Genomic DNA, 25,015 nt, shown 5'->3' on the forward strand with positions numbered 1-25,015 from the left:
AATAAATGAATAAAACCTTAATTAAAAAAAGAAAGCTATTTTTTAAAAGATTTTATTTATTTATTCATGAGAGGCACAGACACAGGCAGAGGGAGAAGCAGGCTCCATTCCATGCAGGGAGCCCGACATGGGACTCGATTCTGGGTCTCCAGGATTGGAGCGCGCTCTGAAGGCGGCGCTAAACCGCTGAGCCACCAGGGCTGCCCAAAGAAAGCTATTTCTTTAAAAAAATAATCTGTTTTGGTGTGCCTGGGTGGCTCAGTCGGTTATGTGGCTGCCTTCATCTCAGATCATGATCTTAGGGTCCTGGGATCTGCATCTGTCTCCTGCTGAGCAAGAAGTCTGCTTCTCCCTCTCCACCTGTTTGTATGCATGTGCTTTCTTTCAAATAAATAAATAAAATCTTTAAAAATATATTAAATATAATCTGTTTTATTATAGAAAATAATTATATAAAATAGAATGAAATAAATATAATTACACACAAACACTCCTACATGCATGTAAAAACAATGTTGTCAGTGTGTTTGACAACAGAGGATTATATGTAATGTCATATATTTGTGAGTTGTCTGGGGCCAAAGTGTGGAGCAGTAGACAGAAAAACTCATGTATTAGTTTAATTTCATCATCTTGCAAGACGTTGCAGTTTATATATTCCCAGTTAAATTTCTCAATCAGATTATCAGGTTTGTTTTTAATAAACTAACCATCATTTTGTGAGATTCCTGCAAAGAATATTGATATTACTAATAATGTAAACACAAGTGAACAAGAAATTGACAGTGTTCTTTTCAACCCACTATTAGTTTAAATACATAAAAAGAAAATAAATACAAACAAAACAAATTCCAAAATCATGATAATCTAATTAGACTTGTTTTAAAATGTCCTACAAAGTTCAAAATTAACAAGACTTTGGTATATCAATTTATATCCTCTACAGTAGCAGTAAACTTCACCCTAAGTATGTTCTGTGTCTTAAAATATTAGCTAATTAGGACACTACACATGTATAATTTATAAATAAACACTTCTCATGAGAGAGTACCTTCAAAATAAGAAAACAGCATAGAATTTATTATCTACAAAGTCGGGAAGCCAATGTCTTAATATAATCCCATATCTTACTATCTTGGCAATATTTATTTGCATATCTATTTTCTATATTAAATACTAATTTCCATGAGGGAGGGAGGGTTGTGTATTATGTTTATATCTACAGTATATAGTTCTTGGTTTTGCAGTAGTAGGTGCCCAATATCTGGTAAATGGAAATAGAAATTTGTAGCCTACATTAAATGACAGCAAGGACTAAAACAGCATGAGTTCTTTTACTAAATACATAGATAGTTTTGGTCACATGATCTTGAAATATGCATTTTTATTTTTCTCCCCTAGAAAATGGGGTGAATACTTCCTGTTCTACCTATTTCATTGGTTTCTTATAAAACTCACATGCAAAAATAAAGATAAATTTTAAAGCCATGTACAGCTCTGATGTATTCATACTGTTATTTTTCAAATCTAAATTACTCTGGAAGCTTAGTATTATGAAAAAACTAAGAAAAGTAAATGACAGCAGAAAAACATTAACAAGGTCTTGAAAATGAAAACAAATACCTTTTAATGTGTTTAGCCCTTGGTATGCTGTCGAAATGAATTGTTTCAGTGAACATGCTGTAAAAGTTACAGAAGTTTCTGAAAGGAGAGAAGGAGATGACGAACATTGCTTTGCCTACTGTTTCCAAATGCCTCTTATAGTTGAAGTGTTGTTAGCATTCCCTTTGTTCTTGTTTTAGTTACTTCTACTTAAAAATAAGTCATTTAGAGATAAGAAATGAAAGTGGAAAGCACAAAATAGAAATCAGTGGGGCAACTTCTCTGTTCTGTTTGAGAACTCATTTCCTGAGAATGTGAAGGTTTACAATCATGGGAAGGCAAGTCTAAGACTTCACTTCTATTTTGTTAAAGTAACCAAATACCTTTTTGTGCATGTGTGAGAAAATGCACTAGAGCTATTTAATGAAACCAAGGAGATATGTCACTTTGGGAAAAAGGAGCTTGCTGTTAAAATCTCGTGTTTTTAATAAGTGGGGATCCCAGAAACAGGAATAAAAGGAGTGAGGCTTATATGGAGTGAGGCTGACTTATCCTGTCTGATCAAAGTTAAGGTTGATTAGAGATCTGGTTGAGATATTTATTAATTATGCTCTGACATCAGCTTTTGATTTTTTTTTTTCTGAACGTTTTTGTGTTCTCTTCAGTTCTGCAAAAACCACTTGCTGTCCTACTACCTCACCAATCAGTCCATGGTTGACTCTGTTTTGTTTTCACATTCATTCTGCTTTTCTCCTTTACTCCTTTTGCTTGCATGTGTGCCCTGTCTAAGTGTTTATAAACAATACATGTGATTGTGTTTATGAATATATATCTATATACATGATGATAAAGTACAACTTCTGAGCATTGAATAAATGTTTTGAAATGAGTAAACAAAAGCAACATCCAATAATAATTTGCAGTTGGATGAATTATACTGGCTATTTTCAACTTTGTGATTTAGCCGATGATCGATGCCTTCATTACTGTATTAAAATAGCGTGTCAGAGTGCCAATCTGTATACTAGCTATCCCTCATATAGACTATTCAACGCATTCATTCATTTACAATATATTTATTAAGCACTTAATGAGTGTCAGGTGCTGTTTCAGGTACTTGGGTGTAATTAGTGAATAAAATAGACAAAAATATATTCTATAAGGAGCTTACTGTCTAGAGGAGGGAGACAAGCAATAAATGACAAAATAACCAACTATGTAACTAAATAGGTACATGATACTATATATTGTAAAATACAGAAATAGGTTTACTGGGGGTGTGGATTGGTACTGGTTGAAATTCCAAATAGACTGGCCATAGTATAGGTCTTATTGAGGAGACATTTGAGAACCTAAAAGTGCAAGTCACATACTGAACCAGACTAATTTTTTAGGTTCCTCAAACTGTATTACAAATAAATATTCTGCCTATGTGTCAAGTTGGTCTCAATTGTAAGCCACACCAGAATTACATTCAGAAGGCACCATTCTCTTCTCTTGTCAGGAATCTGATTCGGTAATAGAAGACAGAAACCTTACAGAGGCATTAGTTCTCATGCTATTGTGTAATATATAGAAAGGCAGCTTTTATATTGGCAATACCTTCATACATTCCAAGAGTTCAAGTTTCAGATATATAGAATATGGCAATTAGACCATAAAGATGCACCTTGGGATGCACTATGTAATTCTCCAAAAATCTAACTTCACAAAATGAAGTGGTCTGGAAATGAGGATGAGTCTCTAGTGCTCAGCCAAAATATTTCTCTCGTGACATAAGAATTGGGGAGCCAAGAACTGCATCACCCACTCCAGATTTCTGGCTTCCTCCCAGGAGTCTAAACATTTGTTTCCTGAGAAATACCACTTGAATAATTTCTTGGCTTTTGGACAGGAGTACCACAAAGCTAAAATTGCATTGCCCTTATTTTATTTTGTGAGCTAGAGTCAGAACTTTTAAATTTTTAAAAAATTTGTATTGCACTGTGATAACAAAGCTATATTTTGGATGATATGGGTAATATTGCTTAATATTATTCTGGGAGATAAAAATTTTAGGGAGCAAGCAGATTCCATAGGTCCCATGGGAATTCTGAATATGTTCTAAAGAGTTTCAGAGTACAGAACATAAAAAGAGAAACTCAAGGGCAGTGGATGGCTCAGCCAGTTGAGCATCTGCCTTTGGCTTGGATCTGGTCCTTGGTCTTGGGATCGAGTGCCCACAGAGCAGGATGCTTGCTTCTCCCTTTCCCCTGCTCATGCTCTATCTCATTATCTCTCTGTCTCTCTGTCTCTTTCTCTCAAATAAATAAATAAAATCTTAAAAAGAGAGAGAGAGAAACTCAAATCCAGGCAGACCTTACCAGAATCCTGAATAAATAAATAGGTCACAGGATATAAGAAATGTGCTCTAAGGGGAATGTTGAAGGAATAATATCCATTAACCCAGAATAAGAGAAGTCTTGTGGATAATTGAATAATTGTCTTAAAATGTCAATGACTCAGAGGCAGAGGATACTCAATAAATATTCTCTTTATTCTTAGATGACTAAGTAGATTTAGGCGAGGCCATGGGAGATTTTGATTAGACTTAAGAAGGAATCTTGATTGTGAAACACTGGAAATAGTTCCTAAGGAAAGTTGTGGAATCTTCTCTCTAGAGAGGTTTATAAATAGGAAATAAAAAAAGTCTCATCTGTCTGATGATTTGAGTGTAGCAGCAAGACGTAGTGATCCTAAGGTTTCTTCTGTAGTGTTACATTTGGTACACCAGCTTTATTGGAATCGTGTTGTCTTTATGCAATGTTGGAGTGTACTGGCATGGTTTCACTTAAACTATTGGTTAAATAATATTAAAGATATATGTCTTCTGTAAGCAAATTAAAACCTTTAAAAGTTTCCTCTCCTTTCCAAATATTATATCATGATAGTCTGAGCAATATCTCAGTCTCTTTCTTTACCTTGTTAGTAATAATTATTTCATTGTTGATGATTAGTATTAATATTACTCATTCTTCCTGAAAATAAGGAAAATAATGTGAACTATGCCAGTCTACTCAAGTTCTGTTACCTTAAACATTTTGTAAAGAATACAGTATTTATTTGAATAATTTCCTTTCCACAGATATCATCATGAGGTTACATTTAATGTTCTTTTCCTATAAGTTCATTTGCTTTTAACCCATATTATTCTCCTTACATAGGGCTTATAGAGACAAATTAACAAGAAGTGGCTGGATCTCACACACATTTGGAAAGGTAAGTTTAAATTTTCTTAAAACTAGTTTTAAAACATTCTATAAAATAAATTAATGAAGCAAAATTTATTTTAAACTATTTTTCAGACTACTTAGAGCTGGATATAACTTCAAAGGTCATCAAGCTCATTTTGTTGTTAAGGAAACAAATCCTGAGAAAAGGAAGTTTATACCCAATGTAACAGTGATAGCATCAAGGCCAAAACTCAGGTTCCCTAACTCACAATCCAGTAATTTTTGCAAGACACATCACTAAATCTTTCTGTTTTGGTGGTTATTTGTCTCGTGGTTATTTGGTGGAATCAGTATGTGTATGTCCGTTAGAGTTAGGAATCTGTTGGTCCATAGAAGTTTGACAGCCATATGACAGTGTATGAGCAGAAAAAATTTCCCCTCTCCCATTCTAGGTTTTTTGGCTGGTCTAATAATCAAATTGACATAAGGCAGATTAAGAGGAGAAAAACAAATTTCATTTGTACAGGAGCCCCATAAAAATCTGCAGCCCAAAAGGTAATGAGGTTATTGAGGCTTCTATAACATGCTGACCTAAGGAAAGGGGCAGGAGTCTGGCAACACACAGGTAAGGTCTTTCACAGGAAGGCAAATGAGATGTTTTGAAAACAAATGTTGGCCTGTTACACAGAGTTTCTTGGGTAAAAAGGGATCTATGTTAATAGCTGTCTTCCTGGTATAAGCCCCCTTTCCTCTTTTTTTTTTTTTTTTTGTTAAAGATTTTATGTATTTATTCGAGAGAGAGAGGAGAGAGGAGAGAGAGATACAGAGAGAGACAGAGGGAGAAGCAGGCTCTATGCAGGGAGCCGGACGTGGTACTCTGATCTCAGGTCCCCAGGATCAGGCCCTAGGCTGAAGGTGGTGCTAAACCGCTGAGCCACCTGGGCTGCCCATAAACCCCCTTTCCAGTGTAAATTAAGGCAGTTGATGGGGGAGGTGAGAGCTTCCTCTGAATCTGCTGGGTTTTGATTGCCTTCAGCTGAAAATAATCCTCATGCCAAAGTGACATATTTTGGGGTGATAAATTCTGTTCCCTTTCAGTCTAGTCTTTGAAACTTCAAATAAGAAATTTCACAGTCTAGAAGTTCAGTTGATAGATTGTTGCATATCTCATTATACCAGTCTCAGTCTTGAGAATAGGTCAATTTAGTTAAACATTTGGTTTTGTCTCATTTTAGGAGGTTGTCTTGCAGGTGGGCTCTCAAAGTTAGGCTTATATTGTACAATTAATTAATAAGAGGAATTTCTATGGAAGGAAAAGAAAAACAAAGGTTAATGGTTGGAGCCAATGATAAACTCAGTCCTGTCAGTCCTGAAAGCTGCCAGTCAAGATTTCTAGATGTCCGGACTCAAAGCATCTTCAGAATGAGTGAAGGCAGGCAGTGGCAATCTGACAGATTTTCCTGATTTGCAGTTTGAATGTCTTTAATGATGTCATATGGTAAACTTTGAGTTGTGCACACAGCAACAAGCACAAGGAAGATTGTCTAAACACGAGCTACTGTGATTTCTGTGAAGTTTATAGCAAGTCATCTCAGCTTCAGTTGAAAGGTGTTAAGGAAAAGGAACCAGTTTTAGTTCTGGTTACATACTTGGGAGTTGGGGGAGGCAAGGAAAAGGGAGGTTTCCAAAAGGACTTTAATATGCTAAAGAAGACCTAGGAGATACTGGAGGCTTTGCCATTGTCAAGTGAAGGTTGTTTTTCCCTCTAGCAAGGCATTGATTTTAAGACAGTTGGGAACATCCTGGAGGAATGTCACACGTATCCCACCCAGGAGCTGGGGTGGGGGCGGGTTGTAGGGTGTCAGCTTGTGCTTTGTCCTTAGCTAGCCTTCTGTTCCCTCATCATCACTAAGAGTTTCCAAATTCTGGAGGGACCAGGTAGGGAGAAAAAAGTAACTGTTTCATTTTTGTATGTAAAGGTACATTTTACTAAGTTGCTCTAAGGCTTAGGTACCTTAGGAGAAAAAATTTCTTAAATCTGGAAAAACAAAACATTAAAGGACCAGTAATATTTCAAATAAAAAAGCATAAAAATTATAATCATCGTCAGTTCATTTTGTTCCATGTAATTAATTCTTGTTCCACTTGAATCTACTTTTTTTCCCATTAGTTTTGGAAAAATCTTACCCAGTTCACTTTTATGATCTAAAAATTATCAGAAACATGTGCTTGCCAGAGTTCTTTCCATAAATTTCCTTGAAAATGAAGCACTTAAGCTGATGTCTAGGGGATGTGAATTCTGTGGTGGATGTCCAGGATGCATTCATAAAGGACATTGCATGGGAAGGCCTAAATCTGGCAGCACCTGATTACAGAGCCCTGGAAAGTAGGAGGAATTGTAAGGAGCAACAAAGCAAGTCTTATCTTCTGTCTCAGGTGCTTCTGCTAGATTCATTTCCTGGCTTTTAGTATATACATGAGTGATCTTTGTACTCTGTGCCTGGAGATCAGGTTGGAGTGCTTGTAAATCTTACAAAGAGAAGGAAGTCAACAGGCAGGTGGGAGTTTAAGGGATTTTCTGGGAAAACTTCAGGAATTTTGGGATTTAAGGGAATTTGCTGAGGCAATCCGGCTGGATTTTGAGAGGAGGGATTTTAGATCAGGGGTCCAGAGATACAAAGTCTTCTGGAGCATCAGGGACAGGGAGTAGAGGATTTTAAAAGTGTGCATAAGAGTACAGAGGAAGGGATCCCTGGGTGGCGCAGCGGTTTGGCGCCTGCCTTTGGCCCAGGGCGCGATCCTGGAGACCCGGATCGAATCCCACGTCGGGCTCCCGGTGCATGGAGCCTGCTTCTCTCTCTGTGTGACTATCATAAATTAAAAAAAAGTACAGAGGAAGAATTTACATTAGATGTGGACTTTAATTTTTAAGTCCAATTTATGTTCTTTTCATCTTATTAAAGGAGTCCCTAAGGCTAGCTACTACTTTATATCCACTTTTCAACATGGTTTTCTGATATGGATCAATATGACATTTGTTTGGGATGATAGCTCTCTATTTTTTTTTTTTAAGATTTTATTTATTTATTCATGAGAGACACACACACACACACAGAGGCAGAGACACAGGCAGAGGGAGAAGCAGGCTCCATGCAGGGAGCCCGACGTGGGACTCGATTCCGGGTCTCCAGGGTCAGGCCCTGGACCGAAGATGGCACTAAACCGCTGAACCCCCCGGGCCGCCCCTATTTTTTTTCTTTTAAATCTGGCTAATTCAAAGGGTCCATTGACAAGTATGACTTTATGATCTTATGTTAATCTCAATTGTGGATCAAACCAATAAATCTTTATGAAAGAGACATTTCCAAAGGAGAGTGTAAAAGATGTAGTTCTCATAATCCAAAAATTTTAGTTCCAAAGATAACCAGAAAGAAAAAGAAAGAAAGAAAGAAAGAAAGAAAGAAAGAAAGAAAGAAAGAAAGAAAGAAAGAAAGAAAGTCAAAGACACATATCTGGCCACAAGTGGGATACAACCCACATTACTGTCTGGCCAAATTTTACAACAGAGAAAAAAGAAAACAGTGACCATCACTGGGAGGAAAGGCATTGATGGTAAACAAGTGTCCTCATAACAAACTTTTACCAAAGTGGCTATACCAAAGAAACTAGTTCACCCAACTATTTTCTTCTGCTAATCTAAATTTAGAAAAAGAAAAGGATTCTGATTACTCTCACATCCATCAGACCCTGCAAGGCAGAGATCTGGGAGACTAAGAAAGTAAGAATTCTTAACTTCTGCTGGCCTTTCTCTTGGATCTCAGGATCTCACAGCTGCAGTAGCCCCAGAGAGAGCAGTGTCTAGCCACTGAGGATTCCTTTGTTGTTGCCAGCTCAAGGAGTGGAATAATTTTCCTTTCATCCCTTCTGGATTCTTTGACTGGTATAATAATCAAATTGACAAAAGATTAACAGAAGAGGGGTGCCTGAGTGACTCAGTCAGTTTAACCTCTGCCTTCAGCTCAGGTCATGATCCTCAAATCCTGTGATCCAGCCCCCACCCCCATCATGCTCCCTGCTCAGCAGGCAGTCTGCTTTTCCTTCTGCCCCTCCCCTCACTCAGGCTCTTTCTCTCACTCTTTCAAATAAATAAATAAAATCTAAAACAGAAAAAGAAAAAAAAAAAAAAGATTAACAGGAGAAAAACAAATTTCATATGTATGGGAGCCCCATAAAAATGTAAGACCTAAGGGACAGCCAGGTAATTGAAGCTTATAAGACATCCTGAGCCAAGGAAAGGGATGGGGATCTGGAGCTACAAGTTGAAGGAAGGCCATTCAAAAGAAGGTGAGAGATTTTTGGAAAACAAAGGTTGTCCTGTTACACAGATGAGTTTCTTAGGTAAAAGTATCTCTGTTAATAGTTCTCTTCCTGGTTCAGGCTCCCTTTCAACAAATGTAAATTTAGGCAGTTAAGAGTCTGTTTCCTGGTTTGCCTTTTCTCTCTCTTTTTTCACCCCATTGCTCATTTGTTTTGTTTCTTAAATTCCACATATGAGTGACATCATATGGTATTTGCCTTTCTTTGACTGACTTATTTCATTTGGCATTATACTGTCTAGCACTATTTATGTCCTTGCAAATGACAAGATTTCATTCTTTTTTATGGCTGAGTAATGTTCCATTGTATATATACCACATCTTATTTATCCTTTGATCAATTGATGGGCACTTGGGCTGTTTCCGTGATGTGGCTATAGTTAATAATGCTATTATAAAATTGGGGTGCATGTATCCCTTTGAATTAATATTTTTGTATTCTTTGGATAAATAACTAGGGCTATTGGTAGAATATAGAGTAGTTCTGTTTCTAACCTTCATACTGTTTTCCACACTGGCTGCACCAGTTTGCATTCCCAACAGTGCAAGAGAGTTCCCCTTTCTCTACATTCTTGCCAACACCTCTTGTTTCTTGCATTGTTGATTTTAGCCATTCTGGCAGGTGTGAAGTGATATCTCATTGTAGTTTTGATTTGCATTTCCCTGATATTGATGAGCATCTTTTCATGTGTCTGCTGGCCATCTATATATCTCCTCTGGAGAAATGTCTGTTCTTCTACCCATTTTTAAATTGGATTATTTGTTTTTTGGGTGTTGAGTTGTATCAGTTTTCTTTTCTTTTCTTTTCTTTTCTTTTCTTTTCTTTTCTTTTCTTTAAAAAATATTTTATTTATTTATTTATTCATAGAGAGAGAGAGGCAGAGACACAGGCAGAGGGAGAAGCAGGCTCCATGCAGGGAGCCCGACGTGGGACTCGATCCAGGGTCTCCAGGATCACACACCCAGCTGCAGGCGGTGCCAAACCACTGTGCCACCAGGGCTGCCTTCTTTTTCTTTTCTTTAAAGATTTTATTTATTTCAGAAAGAGCAAGCAAGCATGAGAGGCAGAGGGAGAAGGGGAGGGAGAAGCAGACTTCCCGCTGAGCAGAGAGCCCAACATGGGGCTTTAATTCTTGATACCAAGATCCTAACCTGAACCAACATCAGCCAATAAACCAACTGAGCCACCCAGGTGCCTCTCAGTTCTTTATATATTTTGGATATTAACCCTTTATCATATATGTCCCTTGCAAATATCTTCTCCGATTCTGTAGGTTGCCTCTTAATTTTGTTCATTACATCCTTCACTATGCAAAAGCTTTTATTTTGATGTAGTCCCAAAAGTTCGTTTTTGGTTTTTGCTTTTGTTTCCCTTGCCTCAGGAGACATATCTAGAAAGAAGTTGCTATGGCCAATGGCAAAGAAGTTAATTAATGCCTGTGTTCTCTTCTAGGATTTTTATGATTTCAGGTCTCACATTTAGGTCTTTAATCCATTTTTTAAGGGTTCTATTTATTTATTCATGAGAGATACAGAGAAAGAAGCAGAGACATAGGCAGAGAGGGAAGCAGGCTCCCTGCAGGAAGCCCGATGTGGGACTCGATCCCAGGACCCCGGGATCATGACCTGAGCCAAAGGCAAACGCTCAACCACTGAGCCACCCAGGCATCCTGTTTTGTACCAGTACCATACTGTTTTGTTTATGACAGCTTTGTGATATAACTTGAAGTCCAGAATTATGATGCCTCCATCTTTGCTTTTCTTTTTCAAGATTATTTTGGCTATTTGGAATCTTTGGCTGTTTAGTGAACCATAACTGCATACAAATTTTAGAATTGTTTGTTCTAGTTCTGTGAAAAACACTCTTGGTATTTTTATAAAGATCATATTAAATGTGTAGATCACTTTGAGTAGTATAGACATTTTAACAATATTTTTTCTTCCAATCCATGAATATGGAATATCTTTCCATTTCTTTGTGTCATTTTCAGTTTTTTCATTAGTGTTTTACAGTTTTTGGAGTTTAGGTTTTTCACCTCTTTGTTATGTTTGGATTTCTTTGTCTTTATTCTTTGCATGTTTATTAGCAGTTTTATTTTATTTAATTTTTTTTAAAGGTTTATTTGTTTATTTATGATAGACAGAGAGAGAGAGAAGCAGAGACACAGGCAGAGAGAGAAGCAGGCTCCATCCCGGGAGCCCGACGTGGGATTCGATCCCGGGTCTCCAGGATCGCGCCCTGGGCCAAAGGCAGGCGCTAAACCGCTGCGCCACCCAGGGATCCCAATTAGCAGTTTTAATATATGGTTACCGTTGGGTTTGTATGTAACCTGTTCTGTGTTCTGCAGTCTGTCTTAAATTGATGGTTTTTCAGCTTGAACCCATTCTTTACTCCTCTTCTCCCCATGTTTTAGATATATGTTTTTTGTATGTTCTTTGATTTTTTTAACAGAAATATTCATTTTTACTGCTTTTTTGTTTCCTGCCTTTATACTGTCACTTTTGATCTCTCTTTTCTACTCCAGGAGTCCTCTTTAATATTTCTTGTAGGATTGGTTTAGTGGTCATGAACTCCTTTAGTTCTTGTTTTTCTGGGAACTCTCCTTCTATCCTGAGTGATAGTCTTGCTGGATAGAGTATTCTTGGCTGCAGATTTTTTTTTCATTTAGCACATTGAATACATCATGCCACTCCCTTTGGGCTTGGAAAGTTCCTGTTTAAAAATGTCCTGCTACCTTTATGGATTTTCTCTTGTAATTTAAGGACTTCTTTTGTCTTGCTGCTTTTGAGATTTTTTTTTTAAGATTTTATTTATTTATTCATGAGAAACACATAAAGAGAGAGAGAGAGAGAGGCAGAGACACAGGCAGAGGGAGAAGCAGGCTCCACGCAGGGAGCCTGATGTGGGACTCGATTCTGGGTCTCCAGAATCAGGCCCTGGGCTGAAGGTGGTGCTAAACCGCTGAGCCACCAGGGCTGCCCCGGGATTTTTTTCTTTATCACTGTATTTTGCAAACTTAATTGCAGTTCATCTTGTTGTAGGCCTGCTTTTTTTGATTTTTGATGGGAGTTCTCTGTGCCTCCTGGATCTGAAAGTATGTTTCCTTCCCCAGATTAGGCAAGTTTTCAGCTATTATTTCTTCAAAAAAACTTTCTGCCCTCCTTTCTCTCTTTTCTTCTTTTGGGACTCCTATATATGAATGTTATTACATTTGATGGAGTCAGAGTTCCCCAAGTCTGTTTTCATTTTGCATAATTCTTTTCACTGTCTTTTGTTCATCTTCATTGTTTTCCATTACCTTGTCATCTCGGTCATTAATTTGTTCCTCTGCTTCTTCCAGCTTGCTGTTCATGAAATCAAGCCTATTTTAATCTCATTTATTGCACTTTTCATCTCTGATTGATTCTTTTTTTTTTTTTAAATATTTTATTTATTTATTCATAGAGACACAGCTAGAGAGAGAGAGGCAGAAACACAGGCAGAGGGAGGAGCGGGCTCCATGCAGGGAGTCCGACGTGGGACTCGATCCAGGGTCCCCAGGATCACGCCCTGAGCTGCAGGCGGCGCTAAACCGCTGCGCCACCGGGGCTGCCCTGATTGATTCTTTTTAAACTTTTTTTTATCTTTGTGGAACAGGTCTCACTGATGTCTTCTATTCTTTTCTCGAGTCCAGTTAGTACCCTTATGATACTTGCTTTAAATTCTCCATCAGTCATGTTACTTATATCTCTTTTGCTTAGATCTCTGGCTGTGACCTTACTTTGTTCTTTCATTTGGTATAAATTTCTTTGTTTTCCATTTTTGTATAAGTCTTTGCCTTCTTCTCTGTGTTAGAAAAGCCAGTTATGGGCAGCCCCTATGGCACAGCGGTTTAGTGCCGCCTGCAGCCCAGGGTGTGATTCTGGAGACCCGGGATCGAGTCCCACGTCAGGCTCTCTGTATGGTGCCTGCTTCTCCCTCTGCTTGTGTCTCTGCTTCTCTCTCTCTGTGTCTCTATGAATAAATAAATAAAATCTTTAAAAAAAAAAAAGAAAAGCCAGTTATGTCTCTTGTTCCTGTAAGTAATGGCCTTATGGAGAAGAGATAATGTAGTGCCCAGGGCCTGGCACTTCAGGAATTATCTCCAGTGTGTCTGCATGAGCTCTGCTGTTGTGTTCTGGCTGGTCTACCCTTCAGGCCAGTCGTCTACAGAGGCTTTCCTTACCTGGCATGGGGATTGTTTGTTCCCAGGCCTGCATGTGGCAAGTTTTAAGTAGGTGTGCTCTGGTCTGCATTTGAAATGAACCTGTTACCATCTCCACTGGAACTGAGGCCCTACTCTACTCTCTGGTTGGGAGATATGGTGTTGCAGGAATTTGTGCTGGTCTTCTGGGTGAGGGGTCTGCCCTGCGGAACTGTGTGAATGTGAGAAAGGCAGTTGCCCTGGAGCATAAAAAGGTGGGACTTACTGTAAGCAAGTTAGGTAGCCAGTGTCTGTGCTGCTTCCCACAGGTAGCTCTGTATTTACTCTGAAGGGCAGGGGAGGGAAGTGGCACTGGCCAGCTCCTTTATTCTGAGAGAGGTGTCTCAGTGAATGCTGCCCATCAGAGACGTGTTCAGGGAAGAGCAAATATTCTCCCCGCTGTGTGCCCGACACTTCACAGATCACTGTTTCCACAGTGTGTGCCCCAGGTTGTTTGCCTGCCTTCTCTGAGAGCAGCACTCTGCCCTCTGGGCTCTATCCAAGTCAACCCCACTGAACTTTAAAATTCCAGGCTTTAAGCCCTGCTGGTTGGAAGAACTCATGAAATTCAGCCCCTCTTATTTTCCAAGCCAATACCTATGTGGAAACATTCTTTTTGTACATTCCCCTGTGTGCTCCTCTCTCTATTGTCCTCTGCAACCATGGCCCCCTCCTTTCCACAGCAGCCAGAATCCATTTCTCCCCTAAACCACCTCTCTGCTTTTCCTACTGTGTTTGGTGTGGCCTTTTCTCTCCTATTAGTTGTGGATTTTGTTCTGTCAGTCTTCAGGTTGACTTCTGAGGTATTTAGGATGATTTGATATCTAGTTCTATTGATAGGACAAGGTTCTCCTCCTCCACTGCCATCTGCCTCTTCCCAAAAGAGTATGTATGTTCTTTAAAGAGGAGGAGGGACACAGCAAGGATACCATGGTAGAGGGAGACTCATACAGAAGATATGTCTTGTATTTTAGAGATGTTTTTCTTTTTGAGCTCTTCCAGAATAAAGGGTAAGGAGAAGGGAGAGGTACTAATTTGCCATGTATGGAAATAGAAACAAATAATTGGTATTATGGGAATTTTCCTCAAATTAAATATCATGGATGATAGATAGTTAAGAAATTAAATGTGGCATGTATTGATCAAAACAAAATCCCACTAACCCCTTATGTAATAGAATGTTCATAGCTATCATATTTTTTTCCTAAGATGTCCATAGTAAGCAGTATCTATGTAGCTTGGAATTAGATTCTGTCTGTGTCATTAAGTATTTGAGTGACAGGGCAAATAATTGTCAAGCAATATGGCAATGTAAAAGACTCATTGCAATGTGGAAGGCTCATATCACTGATCCATTAAATGAAGGAAAAAAGCAGCCCCAGTTTATACAGAATCAAGCTTCTGTCCTAAATAAAAACTGTGTTTGCTGGACCCACATCAAGTTTTGCTTTCCCAGACAATCCAAGTCTTCCCTCATAGTTTTTCTCCCTATGGCCCATCTCTCTGGCCCTACCAGATATTCACTCTACCTTAGATTCCAAAGACTCAGAGATAAATAAAAATATATTTCATTTCCTCAAGAAGTTCACAGTCCAGCTCACAGAGGTAGAGAAATAAAGAGACAATTATGATGCATTCTACTTAATACTATGCTAGCAGGAAGGATTTTTCCTTATGTGTCTATGGAAACTCAGGCTATGTGTTTCAGTGAAGGGATGATGTCTGAGTGGAGTTTTGAATGATAAATAGGAAGATCTCATTATCTTCTCTTTGGATTATTGAAAGTATTCCCTAACTGAACTTCTTGCCAACATGCTTGCCCTACCACATTTTGATGGAGCTCCCAGTTCAGAGGCAACAAAACATAAGAAATTCATGGTGTATTTGGGGAAATGTCAAATGTTTGGTTTGGTTTTCCTGAGAGGTGAAAGGATCCAAGTCAAGAAGATAAGCAGAGGCTCAGTCATGAGGTGCCTTGTATACCATGAACCCTGTAGTGTTGAAATTGAAGAGCAGCAGCATTTATCACAAGTGGAAAAATAACCCAGTCCAATCTGCATTTTGATCTTGTGACTACTAAATAAAGAATGAGTTGGAGAGAGGGTAAGTATGGTGGCAGGAACTCCAGTTCAGAGGCATCATGAAGAAGATGATGACATCCTCAGCTAGGGCAGTGGTGGTGGGAATAGAGTGAGATGGACAGATTTGAGAAGTAGTTAGGAATTACTATTGGCAGAACTTGGTGTTAGATTGATTGTGGTTGATGAAATGAGAGGAGAGAACTAGGAATATCTTATCTGGCTTGAGCAACTAGATAGCAGTGTGGTTCTCTGAAATCTGAAATAGAGGAGGAAGACCAGTTCTGGGTGGGGGAGAAAGATGATCAATTCAGACTTGGACATGTTGAGCTTGACTCACTTGTGAAATATCCAGGTAAAAATTTCTACTAAGCATTTTTTTTGAAGATTTTATTTATTCATGAAAGACACAGAAAGAGAGGCAGAGACAGGCAGAGGGAGAAATAGGCTTCCTGCAGGGAGCACAATGTAGGACTCAATCACAGGACTCCAGAATCATGCCCTGAGCCAAGGGCAGATGCTCAACCACTGAGTCACCCAGGCATCCCTCTACTAAGCAATTTGATATGATGGTCTGGAGCTCCAGAGAGTAGTTTGTATTCCCCCTTTCTGCCTCTTCTGAATGCCCTTAGAATCCATCCTCCATAACTTACCCCTTGATTCCATACTGTCCTGGACCAGTCCTTTTATTTTCTCTCATTTTCTTGTACTTCCCAGAGACAGGTATTGTATACCCATCTGTATCTTTTGCAATGCTCCTGACTTTTGGGCATGAGTGAGGACTTTGTAAAGGCTTCTGAATATTTGCATGGCTACCTCATCACTGAGATTATTTAGGCAAAAAAAAAAAAAAAGACACTTTAGTAATTATTGAAAGGTGCAAAGGATGCAAAGGATATTTAAGCCTTTATAAATAGCTATAAATATCACAAATCAAATTTACATGTATGACCATTTTTACTTAAAAGATTTGTAAGATATTTTCCATTACTCCTTTCCGCTAATTTAAGTTTTCCAACCTTTAGGAAGAAGTAAAATGATAACAGCTTTTCTACACTGGCTCCCTTAAATTTAAATCCTTTATTCTATCATGTGAGTCCCTGAGATTCTGTAACCCACTTTGGCATATGGAATTGATAAACCAGGGAAGGGATCTTGTCATTGTTATTTTATGTTTGGGCATTTACAATTATTTGTGGATATTGTATCCTGAGACACTCTGTACTTCATTTTTTTCTAAAAGAAAGGCCTTTTTTCTATCAACAGTGGAACTTAAGGGATTTCTGTTAAGCATTTACAGAAAATGGTTCCTCTTAAAAAAATTCAGGAGGCTTAGGAACAGTTGCCAAGTGGGGAATGAAATCTTTGGTGGCTTAGCAGTTTTTGCTTTCCTAATTCCCTCCCTTTTGATACTTTTTCATTGTGTTTGTCCTCCCTCTTCAAGAACTCTTTATTTCATTTATGCATGTATCCACATATTCACATATTCATTCCTTATATATCACTGAAGTTTACCAATCCTAGTCTTTGTACTTTGCAAACTACTCAAGATAAGAATTAGTCATGCAGTACAAATGTGAAAGACTAACACTGCTTCTTTCCCACACAGACCTGTTGAGTACTTTATGTAAATATCAATGGGATTTTTAGAGAAAAATAATTCCTGCTTGGGGAGCTTGTCTTAGAGGAGTGATGCTATTATTGGGATGTTATACACCCAGTAGGTGGCAAGGAGAAATATTGGCTAGTAAAGTTGGAGCTTTACCCTTCTGATCAAAATCTTCCATTACCTAATTCACACATAGGCTTACTTGTGTGTGTGTGTGTGTGTGTGTGTGTGTGTGGCACATAGTAGGTGCTTTATACATATAAATTCATTTAATTCTCACTATAATCGTATGATGTAAGCCCCGTTACTATCCTCCATTTTATTTATTTATTTATTTATTAGAGATTTTTTAAAAGATTTTATTTATTCATGAGAGACACACACAGAGAGAGGCAGAGACACAGGCTGAGGGAGAAGCAGGTTCCATGCAGGGTGCCCAATGTGGGACTTGATCCCGGAACTCCAGGATCATGCCCTGAGCCGAAGGCAGACACTCAACCACTGAGCCACTCAGGCATCCCACTATCCTCCATTTTAAAGGTGAGGAAACTGAGGCATAGAGATGTTTAGTACATTTTCCAGGGTCACACAGCTAGTAAATGATAGTTCTGAGATCTATCCAGCCAATCTGACTCCAGATTTTTTTTTAATATTTATTTTAATATTTATTTTATTTTCAGTTAGTTAACACATGGCATTATACTAGTTTCAGGTGTACAATATAGTGATTCAACAATTGTATGCATCACCAGGTGCTCATCACAAGTGTACTCCTTAATCTCCATCACATATTTCCCCTATCCCCCCCATTAACATTCAGTTTTTCCTCTCTATATTTATGGTCTGACCTCCAGAAATATATAGTTAACCAATAAACTAGTAACAATATTTTTAATATTCTGAAATTATGAAAAAATTTCAAAAAGTTTATTTTTAAAAGTTGTCATGAATATGTGTATCTATATACATGTGTATATATCCCCACATGTATAGATAGGCAGAAAGAAATAATAAGGATTAATTATTGCCTTTAGGCCTTCTGACTCCAGATTTAATGCTCTTAGACACTCTATTCAGATATGGAACTAGTATGATCAATTTAGCATGTATATGTTCATTTTCTCTTAGTTCTTCTGTGTCTTCTTCTTACTCTGTGTCATATGTGCTTGCTAGAGAGTAGGTCAGAACCAAGGAAAATGGTATGTAACTTTCCTCTCAACATTTAAACATAGCACCAGTAACTGGAAATCAGTGCAATAATTTGGTGACACAAGAAAGGAGAATTAATAGAAACAACCCACATTATTTTCTTCCTTCCTTCCTTCCTTCCTTCCTTCCTTCCTTCCTTCCTTCCTTCCTTTCTTTTCTTCTTTCTTTCTTTCTTTCTTTCTTTCTTTCTTTCTTTCTTTCTTTCTTTCTTTCTTTCTTCTCTTTTCTTTCTTTTTCTTTCTTTCTCCTTTTTCTCTTTCTCCTTTTCTCTTTTCTTTTCTTTACTTTTCTTTTCTTTTTTTCTCTTCTTTTCTTTTTTTCTTTTGTAATATCTCTGTCTAAGGTGGGGCCTGGACTAAGAGCCATACACCACCAACTAAGCCAGCCAGGTACTTCAAATTTCTTTTTTATTTGAGTATAGTTATATAAGTTTCAGGTGTATGACATAGTGATTCAAGATCTCTGTACCTTACACTATGCTCACCACCAGTGTAGCTCCCATCTGTCACCATACAGCCCTATTATAATATCATTGGCTATATTCCTTATACTGTGCCTTTTATTCCCATGCCTTATTCATTCCATAACTGAAAGACTATCTCCCACTCATATTCACCCACTTTGTCCATCCCCCTACTCCCCTTCCCTTTGGCAACCATCAGTTTGTTCTCTGTATTTATAGATCTGATTCTACTATTTGCTTATTTATTTATTTGTTTTCTTTTTTAGATTCCACATATGAGTGAAATCATATGGTATTTGTCTTTCTCAATCTGACTTATTTTACTTAGCATAATACCCTTAAGCTCCCTCCATGTTGCTACAAATGGCAAGATCTCACATCTTCTTTATCCATTCATCTATCAAAAGATACTCAGGTTGCTTCCATATCTTGGCTATTGTAAATAATGTTACAATAAACATAGGAGTGCATATATCTTTTTGAATTAATGGTTTGATTTTCTTTGGGTAAATACCCACTAGCAGAATTATTAGATCATATGGTTTTCTATTTTTAATTTTATGAGGAACTTCCTGCTGTTTTCCACAGCGGCTGCACCAATTTGGTGTTGGCCAACAGTGCATGAGAGTTCCTTTTCCTCCACATCCTTGCCAATTCTTGATATTTCCTGTCATTTGTGATTTTGATTTGCATTTCCCTGATAAGTAGTGTAGTGATGTTGAGCATCTTTTCATGTGTCTGTTGGCCATCTGTATGTCTTCTTTTAAAATATCTGTTCAGGTCCTCTGCTCATTTTTTAATTGAATTGCTTGTTTGGGGGTGTTCAGTTGTATAGGTTCCTTTTTTTTTTTTTTTTTTTTTTAGAGAGAGAGAGAGTGTGTGTGTGCATGGGTGGTGAAGAGAGGCAAAGGGTAGGAGAGAATCTTAAGCAGATTCCACAGTCAGCTTGGAGCCTGATGTAGGGCTCAATCTCACAACCCTGAAATCATGACCTGAGCCAAAATTAAGAATCAGATGCTTAACTGATTGAGCCACTCAGGTGCCCTGAGTTGTGCAAGTTCTTTATGTATTTTGGATATTAACTTCTTATCAGATATAAACTATATATCAAAATAAAAAGGTTTTGCACAGCAAAGGAAACCATCAACAAAGGAAAGAGGCAACGTACTGAATAAAAAATTATTTTTAACAGCTAATGAGGTACTTATCATTGACATACAAAAAACTAAACATATTTAAAGTGTACAAGTTGCTGAGTTTAAAGGATTTTTTAATTGTGTCATTTAAGTACTGAAATTATGAGTCTTCTAACAGCTTTGTCTTAAGAGAAATATTCAGTTATTGTCACATGAGCACAATGTTTTCTAATTGCTCTTCAAATTCCTTTTTTTTAAAGATTTTATTTATGTATTCATGAGAGACACAGAGAGAGGCAGAGACATAGGTAGAGGGAGAAGCAGGCTCCCTGCGGGTAGCCTGATGCGAGACCCCAGATCACACCCTGAGCCAAAGGCAGATGCTAAACCATTAAGCCACCTAGGCGTTCCTCAAATTCCTTTTATTTTTTTAAAATATTTTATTTATTTATTCATGAGAGAGAGAGAGAGAGAGGCAGGGACACAGGCAGAGGGAGAAGCAGGCTCCATGCAGGGAGCTGGACATGGGACTCCATCCCGGGTCTCCAGGATTAAACCCTAAGCCGAAGGCGGTGCTAAACCACTGAGCCACCCTGGCTGCCCCTCAAATTCCTTTTAAAAGAAATGAAATGTGTTATCTAAAAGTAGGAAAGTTTAATATTTTAATGTGGTAATGCCATCAGCCAGGCAATGAAAGTTTTTAGAAAAGTAAGAGATTTTGTAAAAATGAGTTTTATAAGAGAATAAAAGACTATGTGGCTTTTAGAAACTCTGTGATAGCAACGTAGTTTTAGCATTGCTGAAACTTTGACTATTTAAAACAACTCAGAATAGTTTAAAGAAAGATATTGAATTAGTTCTAACAGGTTACCATGTGAGAGAATATACTTTTGTAATTGAGAATAAAGGACAAAAAGGTTCAAACCAAATAACATCCTTTGGTTTTGTGATGTCTGATCATTATCTCAGTCAACAAATGTTCATCTTTCTTTAATGGTATTGTAATTCTCTAGAATTCCTAATTTTTGAGTTTTAGAACTGCCCATCCTCTAACTTGTTACACAACTCATATAAATGGTCACCAGGCAATCTCATTCAGTCTCAGGGAGTTCAGTACCATTTATATACCATTAACTCTCAAATTTTATCTTTCGTACTAAGTTGTCCCCTAAGTTCCAGACTAATGTATCCAGCTGTCTACTCTGTGTTTCAGTTTGGAAGTTGAATGAGCAGCTCAAACTTGTCATGTCCAAAACTGAATTCTTTATTCCCATATCAACACTGCTCCTCCCCCAGTGTGCCTCCTTTCAATAAGTGTCATCACCGTTTACCTAGTTGTTTAGATTAGAATCCTTGGCATCATTTTTGATTGCCCTCTCTTGTGCATAACCCATGTCCAATCCTTAGAAAATTATACCAGCCCTACTTTCACAATCATGCTATATTTAGAATATGGTGCTTCTCACCATCATCACACATGCCGCCATCATCTCTTGGTTAGACAATTACAAGACCTTCCCAAGTCATCTCCCTGCTATCATTTTGTGCCCACGCATTTGATTATTTACTCAGCAACCAGAGTTATCTTTATTTTTTTAAAAGATTTTATTTATTTATTCATGAGAGACAGAGAGAGAGAGAGAGGCAGAGACGCAGGCAGAGGGAGAAACAGGCTCCCTGTAGGGAGCCCAACGTGGGACTTGATCCTGGGACTCCAGGATCATGCCCTGGGCCGAAGGCAGACGCTTAACCACTGAGCAACCCAGGCATCCCCGGAGTTATCTTTAAAGCAGAACTAAAAAAATAAATAAATAAAAAATAAAACAGAACTAATTCTATATGCTTCCCTGATCAAAACCTTCAAGTGGTTCCCTATCTCACTCAGAACAAAAGTCAAAGTATACTAGCCTATGAGGCACCACACAAACTGTCCCCTCTACCTCTCTTATTTTTCCTCCTCCTTTCTTCCTTGCTTACTCTGCTCCAGCAACACAGGCCTCCTAGCAGCAGTCACCAGACATGGTTCCTCTTCAGGGCCGTGGCACTTGCTATTCTGTCTACCTGAAACACTCTCGGTCATCTTCATGACTCCCTCCATCCTTTATTCACATTCTGTCTATAGAGGCCTTTCTCATCTTCCTTTCTAAAATAGCCTCTTTGTGACGCCCTGGTGGCTCAGTGGTTTAGTGCCGCCTTCAGCCCAGGGCATGATCCCGGAGTCCTATGTCCGGCTCCCTGCATGGAGCCTGCTTCTCCCTCTGCCTATGTCTCTGCCTCTGTGTGTGTGTGTGTGTGTGTGTGTGTATGTGTGTCTCATGAATAAATAAATAAAATATTTTTAAAAATCTTGAAAAATATTTTATTTATTTATTCATGAGAGACAGAGAGAGAGAGAAAGAGAGGCAGAGACACAGGCAGAGGGAGAAGCAGGGTCCATGCAGGGAGCTGGACATGGGACTCGATCCCAGGACTCCGGGATCACGCCCTGGACTGAAGGCGGTGCTAAATCGCTGAGCCACCCGGGCTGCCCAAATAAAATCTTTTAAAAAAATAAATATAATAGCCTCTTTCCCTCATTTCACTCATCACTATTTAACATCTTACCCTGCTCTTTTTTAATGGCATTTATCATTACCTAATGTATTTTTGCTTGTTTATTTGTCTATGGTCTATCTCCATTACTGGAAGGTCAATTCAATGAGGGCAGGAATTTGTTCACTCATTGCTGTATCCCCCATTACCTGGCACAAACTCAATAACTATTTGTTGAAGAAATAACTGACTTACTAAACTGATGAATCACTAAATGGCAGTAGCCTAGGGAGAAAGTGGGTCATGGTCTGAGGGAAAGAAAGAAAACATTTCTTCAAAGATGTGCTGCTAATCTGAAATGCTACTCACAAGATCATCTCAATATTAGTGTAAAAGATCTAGCTGTTCTCTTTTCAGTCAGTATAACCACTTTAGAGTCATATATTAATATGCAGTGAATATGACCCATAAAATCTGTGGTTTTCTTCTAAATCAAATGTAAAGAATAGTAGATAAGATGGTTTTGAGACCCTGTTTAATAGCCTCCTTAAGCATTTGAAAACCCATATGCCTGCCACTAATAGAGTGACAACATGAGAAAATTCATATGTGTTGTTGATCTTTATTTTTCCTGAAAGTATGATGTGCTCTGGCTGTTAGGAATTTTCTGCCGGTTGTCCGGTCTCCAGCTGGAACTTAACTTCCTAATTTTACTAAGCCTCAATCTAAGGACACACATGTGTACACTCTGGTTTCCTGTTAATAGTTCATTAACAAGTTCATCATGTGTTTGTTCCTGTCTCAGCATTATCAAGAGACAAATCGGGAAAGATCATGATGTTACGGTAAAATTCTATATGATTGTTTCTCTGAATTCTTTTGATTGAAGAACTGTTTATTTTATAATTCATTTGTACCTTTTTTAAAAAAGATTTTTATTTATTTATTTATTCATGAGAGACACAGAGAGAGGCAGAGACACAGGCAGAGGAAGAAAGCAGGCTCCATGCAGGGAGCCTGACGTGGGACTCTATCCCGGGACCCCCGGATCATGCCCTGGGCCGAAGGGAGGCTATCCACCACTGAGCCACCCAGGTGTTCCTAATTCATTTATACCTTAAAAGGCATAAATGGGAGAGTTGTTTTGTAACTTGTGTTCTTGGAAAAAATGTAGGTAGAAAAGACATATTTGGAGAACAGCCTAGTCTGTTTTAATGGATTTATAGAGAAAAGGCTTTTATCACATTTCATTGTTTTCAAAGGAGTCAAGTAAAGAGTGTTTATCACTGAATAGCAATAAGAATCAGAAAACTGATTCTTACATAGGCTTCTAAATGACCTTGATTAGATCATCTCTTCATTTAGGTCCTTTATTTTCTTGACTATTAAAAGAGAGAGACTAGAATTTTTAAATTTGTTTCAGCATTACCAGTTTGAGTTTCTCTGAACATACTTACTGATGTCTGAGAATAGGAGTATCAGTTCTCATTAGATAATTAATAAATATGTTATCTTGATAGTTGTTGAATCTGAATAATGGGTACATTTGATATCATTTAGCTATTTCTGCTTTTACATAGGCTTGAATATTCTTACTCAATAGCAAATTTAGAAATATATCTGATTAACAAAATACTTGATAGCAGATACTACATGCAAACTGTTCTTATGAAGTCTATTTTCTGTCTATGCTGTTTCTTCCATTGTTCTCTGAAATATTTTTACACAAAACAGCAATCCTTATGAACATTCCAGGGCAGTTTTCTTCAGTTTTTAGATAACTGTGCCAAGGATCAGACCAGATTAAATAATTTCCCCATGAACAGATTTTCAAGTTAAAGATACTCATTGATCTGGAAACTAGCAAAAGTTTTTTACAAGCATAATTTATATTGATTTGGCTTTCTCATACCACATAGTTTACATTAGCTTTATTATCTGTAACTCATTCATTTTTTTTTTAAAGATTTTATTTATTCATGAGAGACACAGGCAGAGGGAGAAACAGGCTCCATGCAGGGAGCCCGACTCGGGACTCAATCCTGGGTCTTCAGGATCACACCCTGGGCCGAAGGCAGTGCTAAACCGCTGAGCCACCTGGGCTACCCTCTGTAACTCATTCTTTTTTTTTTTTTTTTTTTCTGTAACTCATTCTTAAACCAGGCTGATTATTTTTCCCTTGCCACCCTACACATTACCAGGCCATTTCTGGAGGATCATATGGTAGACTATATTGTAGCTAAGAAAGTATCTTTTAATGTTAAGCAGTCCTGGGTTCAAATCCCTATTTAAGCTGTTTCCTAAATGTGAGTTATTGAGAAAGGTTTTTGTTTTGTTTTGTTTTGTTACTTCTTTGAGCCTCAGTTATCTTTTCTGTAAAACGGGGATGTCAATGGTAGTATATACATCATGGGTTCATCGTGATGACTAAAGACCATGGGTAATCATTAAACATAGGCCTGACAAGTTTCAATCAACAATATCAGCTTATTCTGTAATTATTATTTTGGTCATTTAGTTATTTGCATTATTAGAATAAAAGTTCTTTGTGGAAGAGTTTTTAAAAAGAGAGGAA

At 38.0% G+C, this 25,015-nt stretch overlaps 1 protein-coding gene across 2 annotated transcripts in view; it reads left to right on the forward strand.

Annotated features, from left to right (window-relative positions):
- LRCH2 (leucine rich repeats and calponin homology domain containing 2) overlaps window positions 1-25,015 on the forward strand; it is a 215,155-nt gene that overhangs the window by 163,010 nt on the left and 27,130 nt on the right. For both annotated transcript variants that reach the window (XR_012026630.1, XR_012026631.1), the window contains exon 26: window positions 4,806-4,860. The gene's annotated coding sequence lies outside the window, so the exon portion shown is untranslated. The remainder of the gene's footprint in view (window positions 1-4,805; window positions 4,861-25,015) is intronic.

This window comes from Canis lupus, chromosome X, assembly GCF_048164855.1.
Source record: "Canis lupus baileyi chromosome X, mCanLup2.hap1, whole genome shotgun sequence".
NCBI lineage: Eukaryota > Metazoa > Chordata > Mammalia > Carnivora > Canidae > Canis > Canis lupus.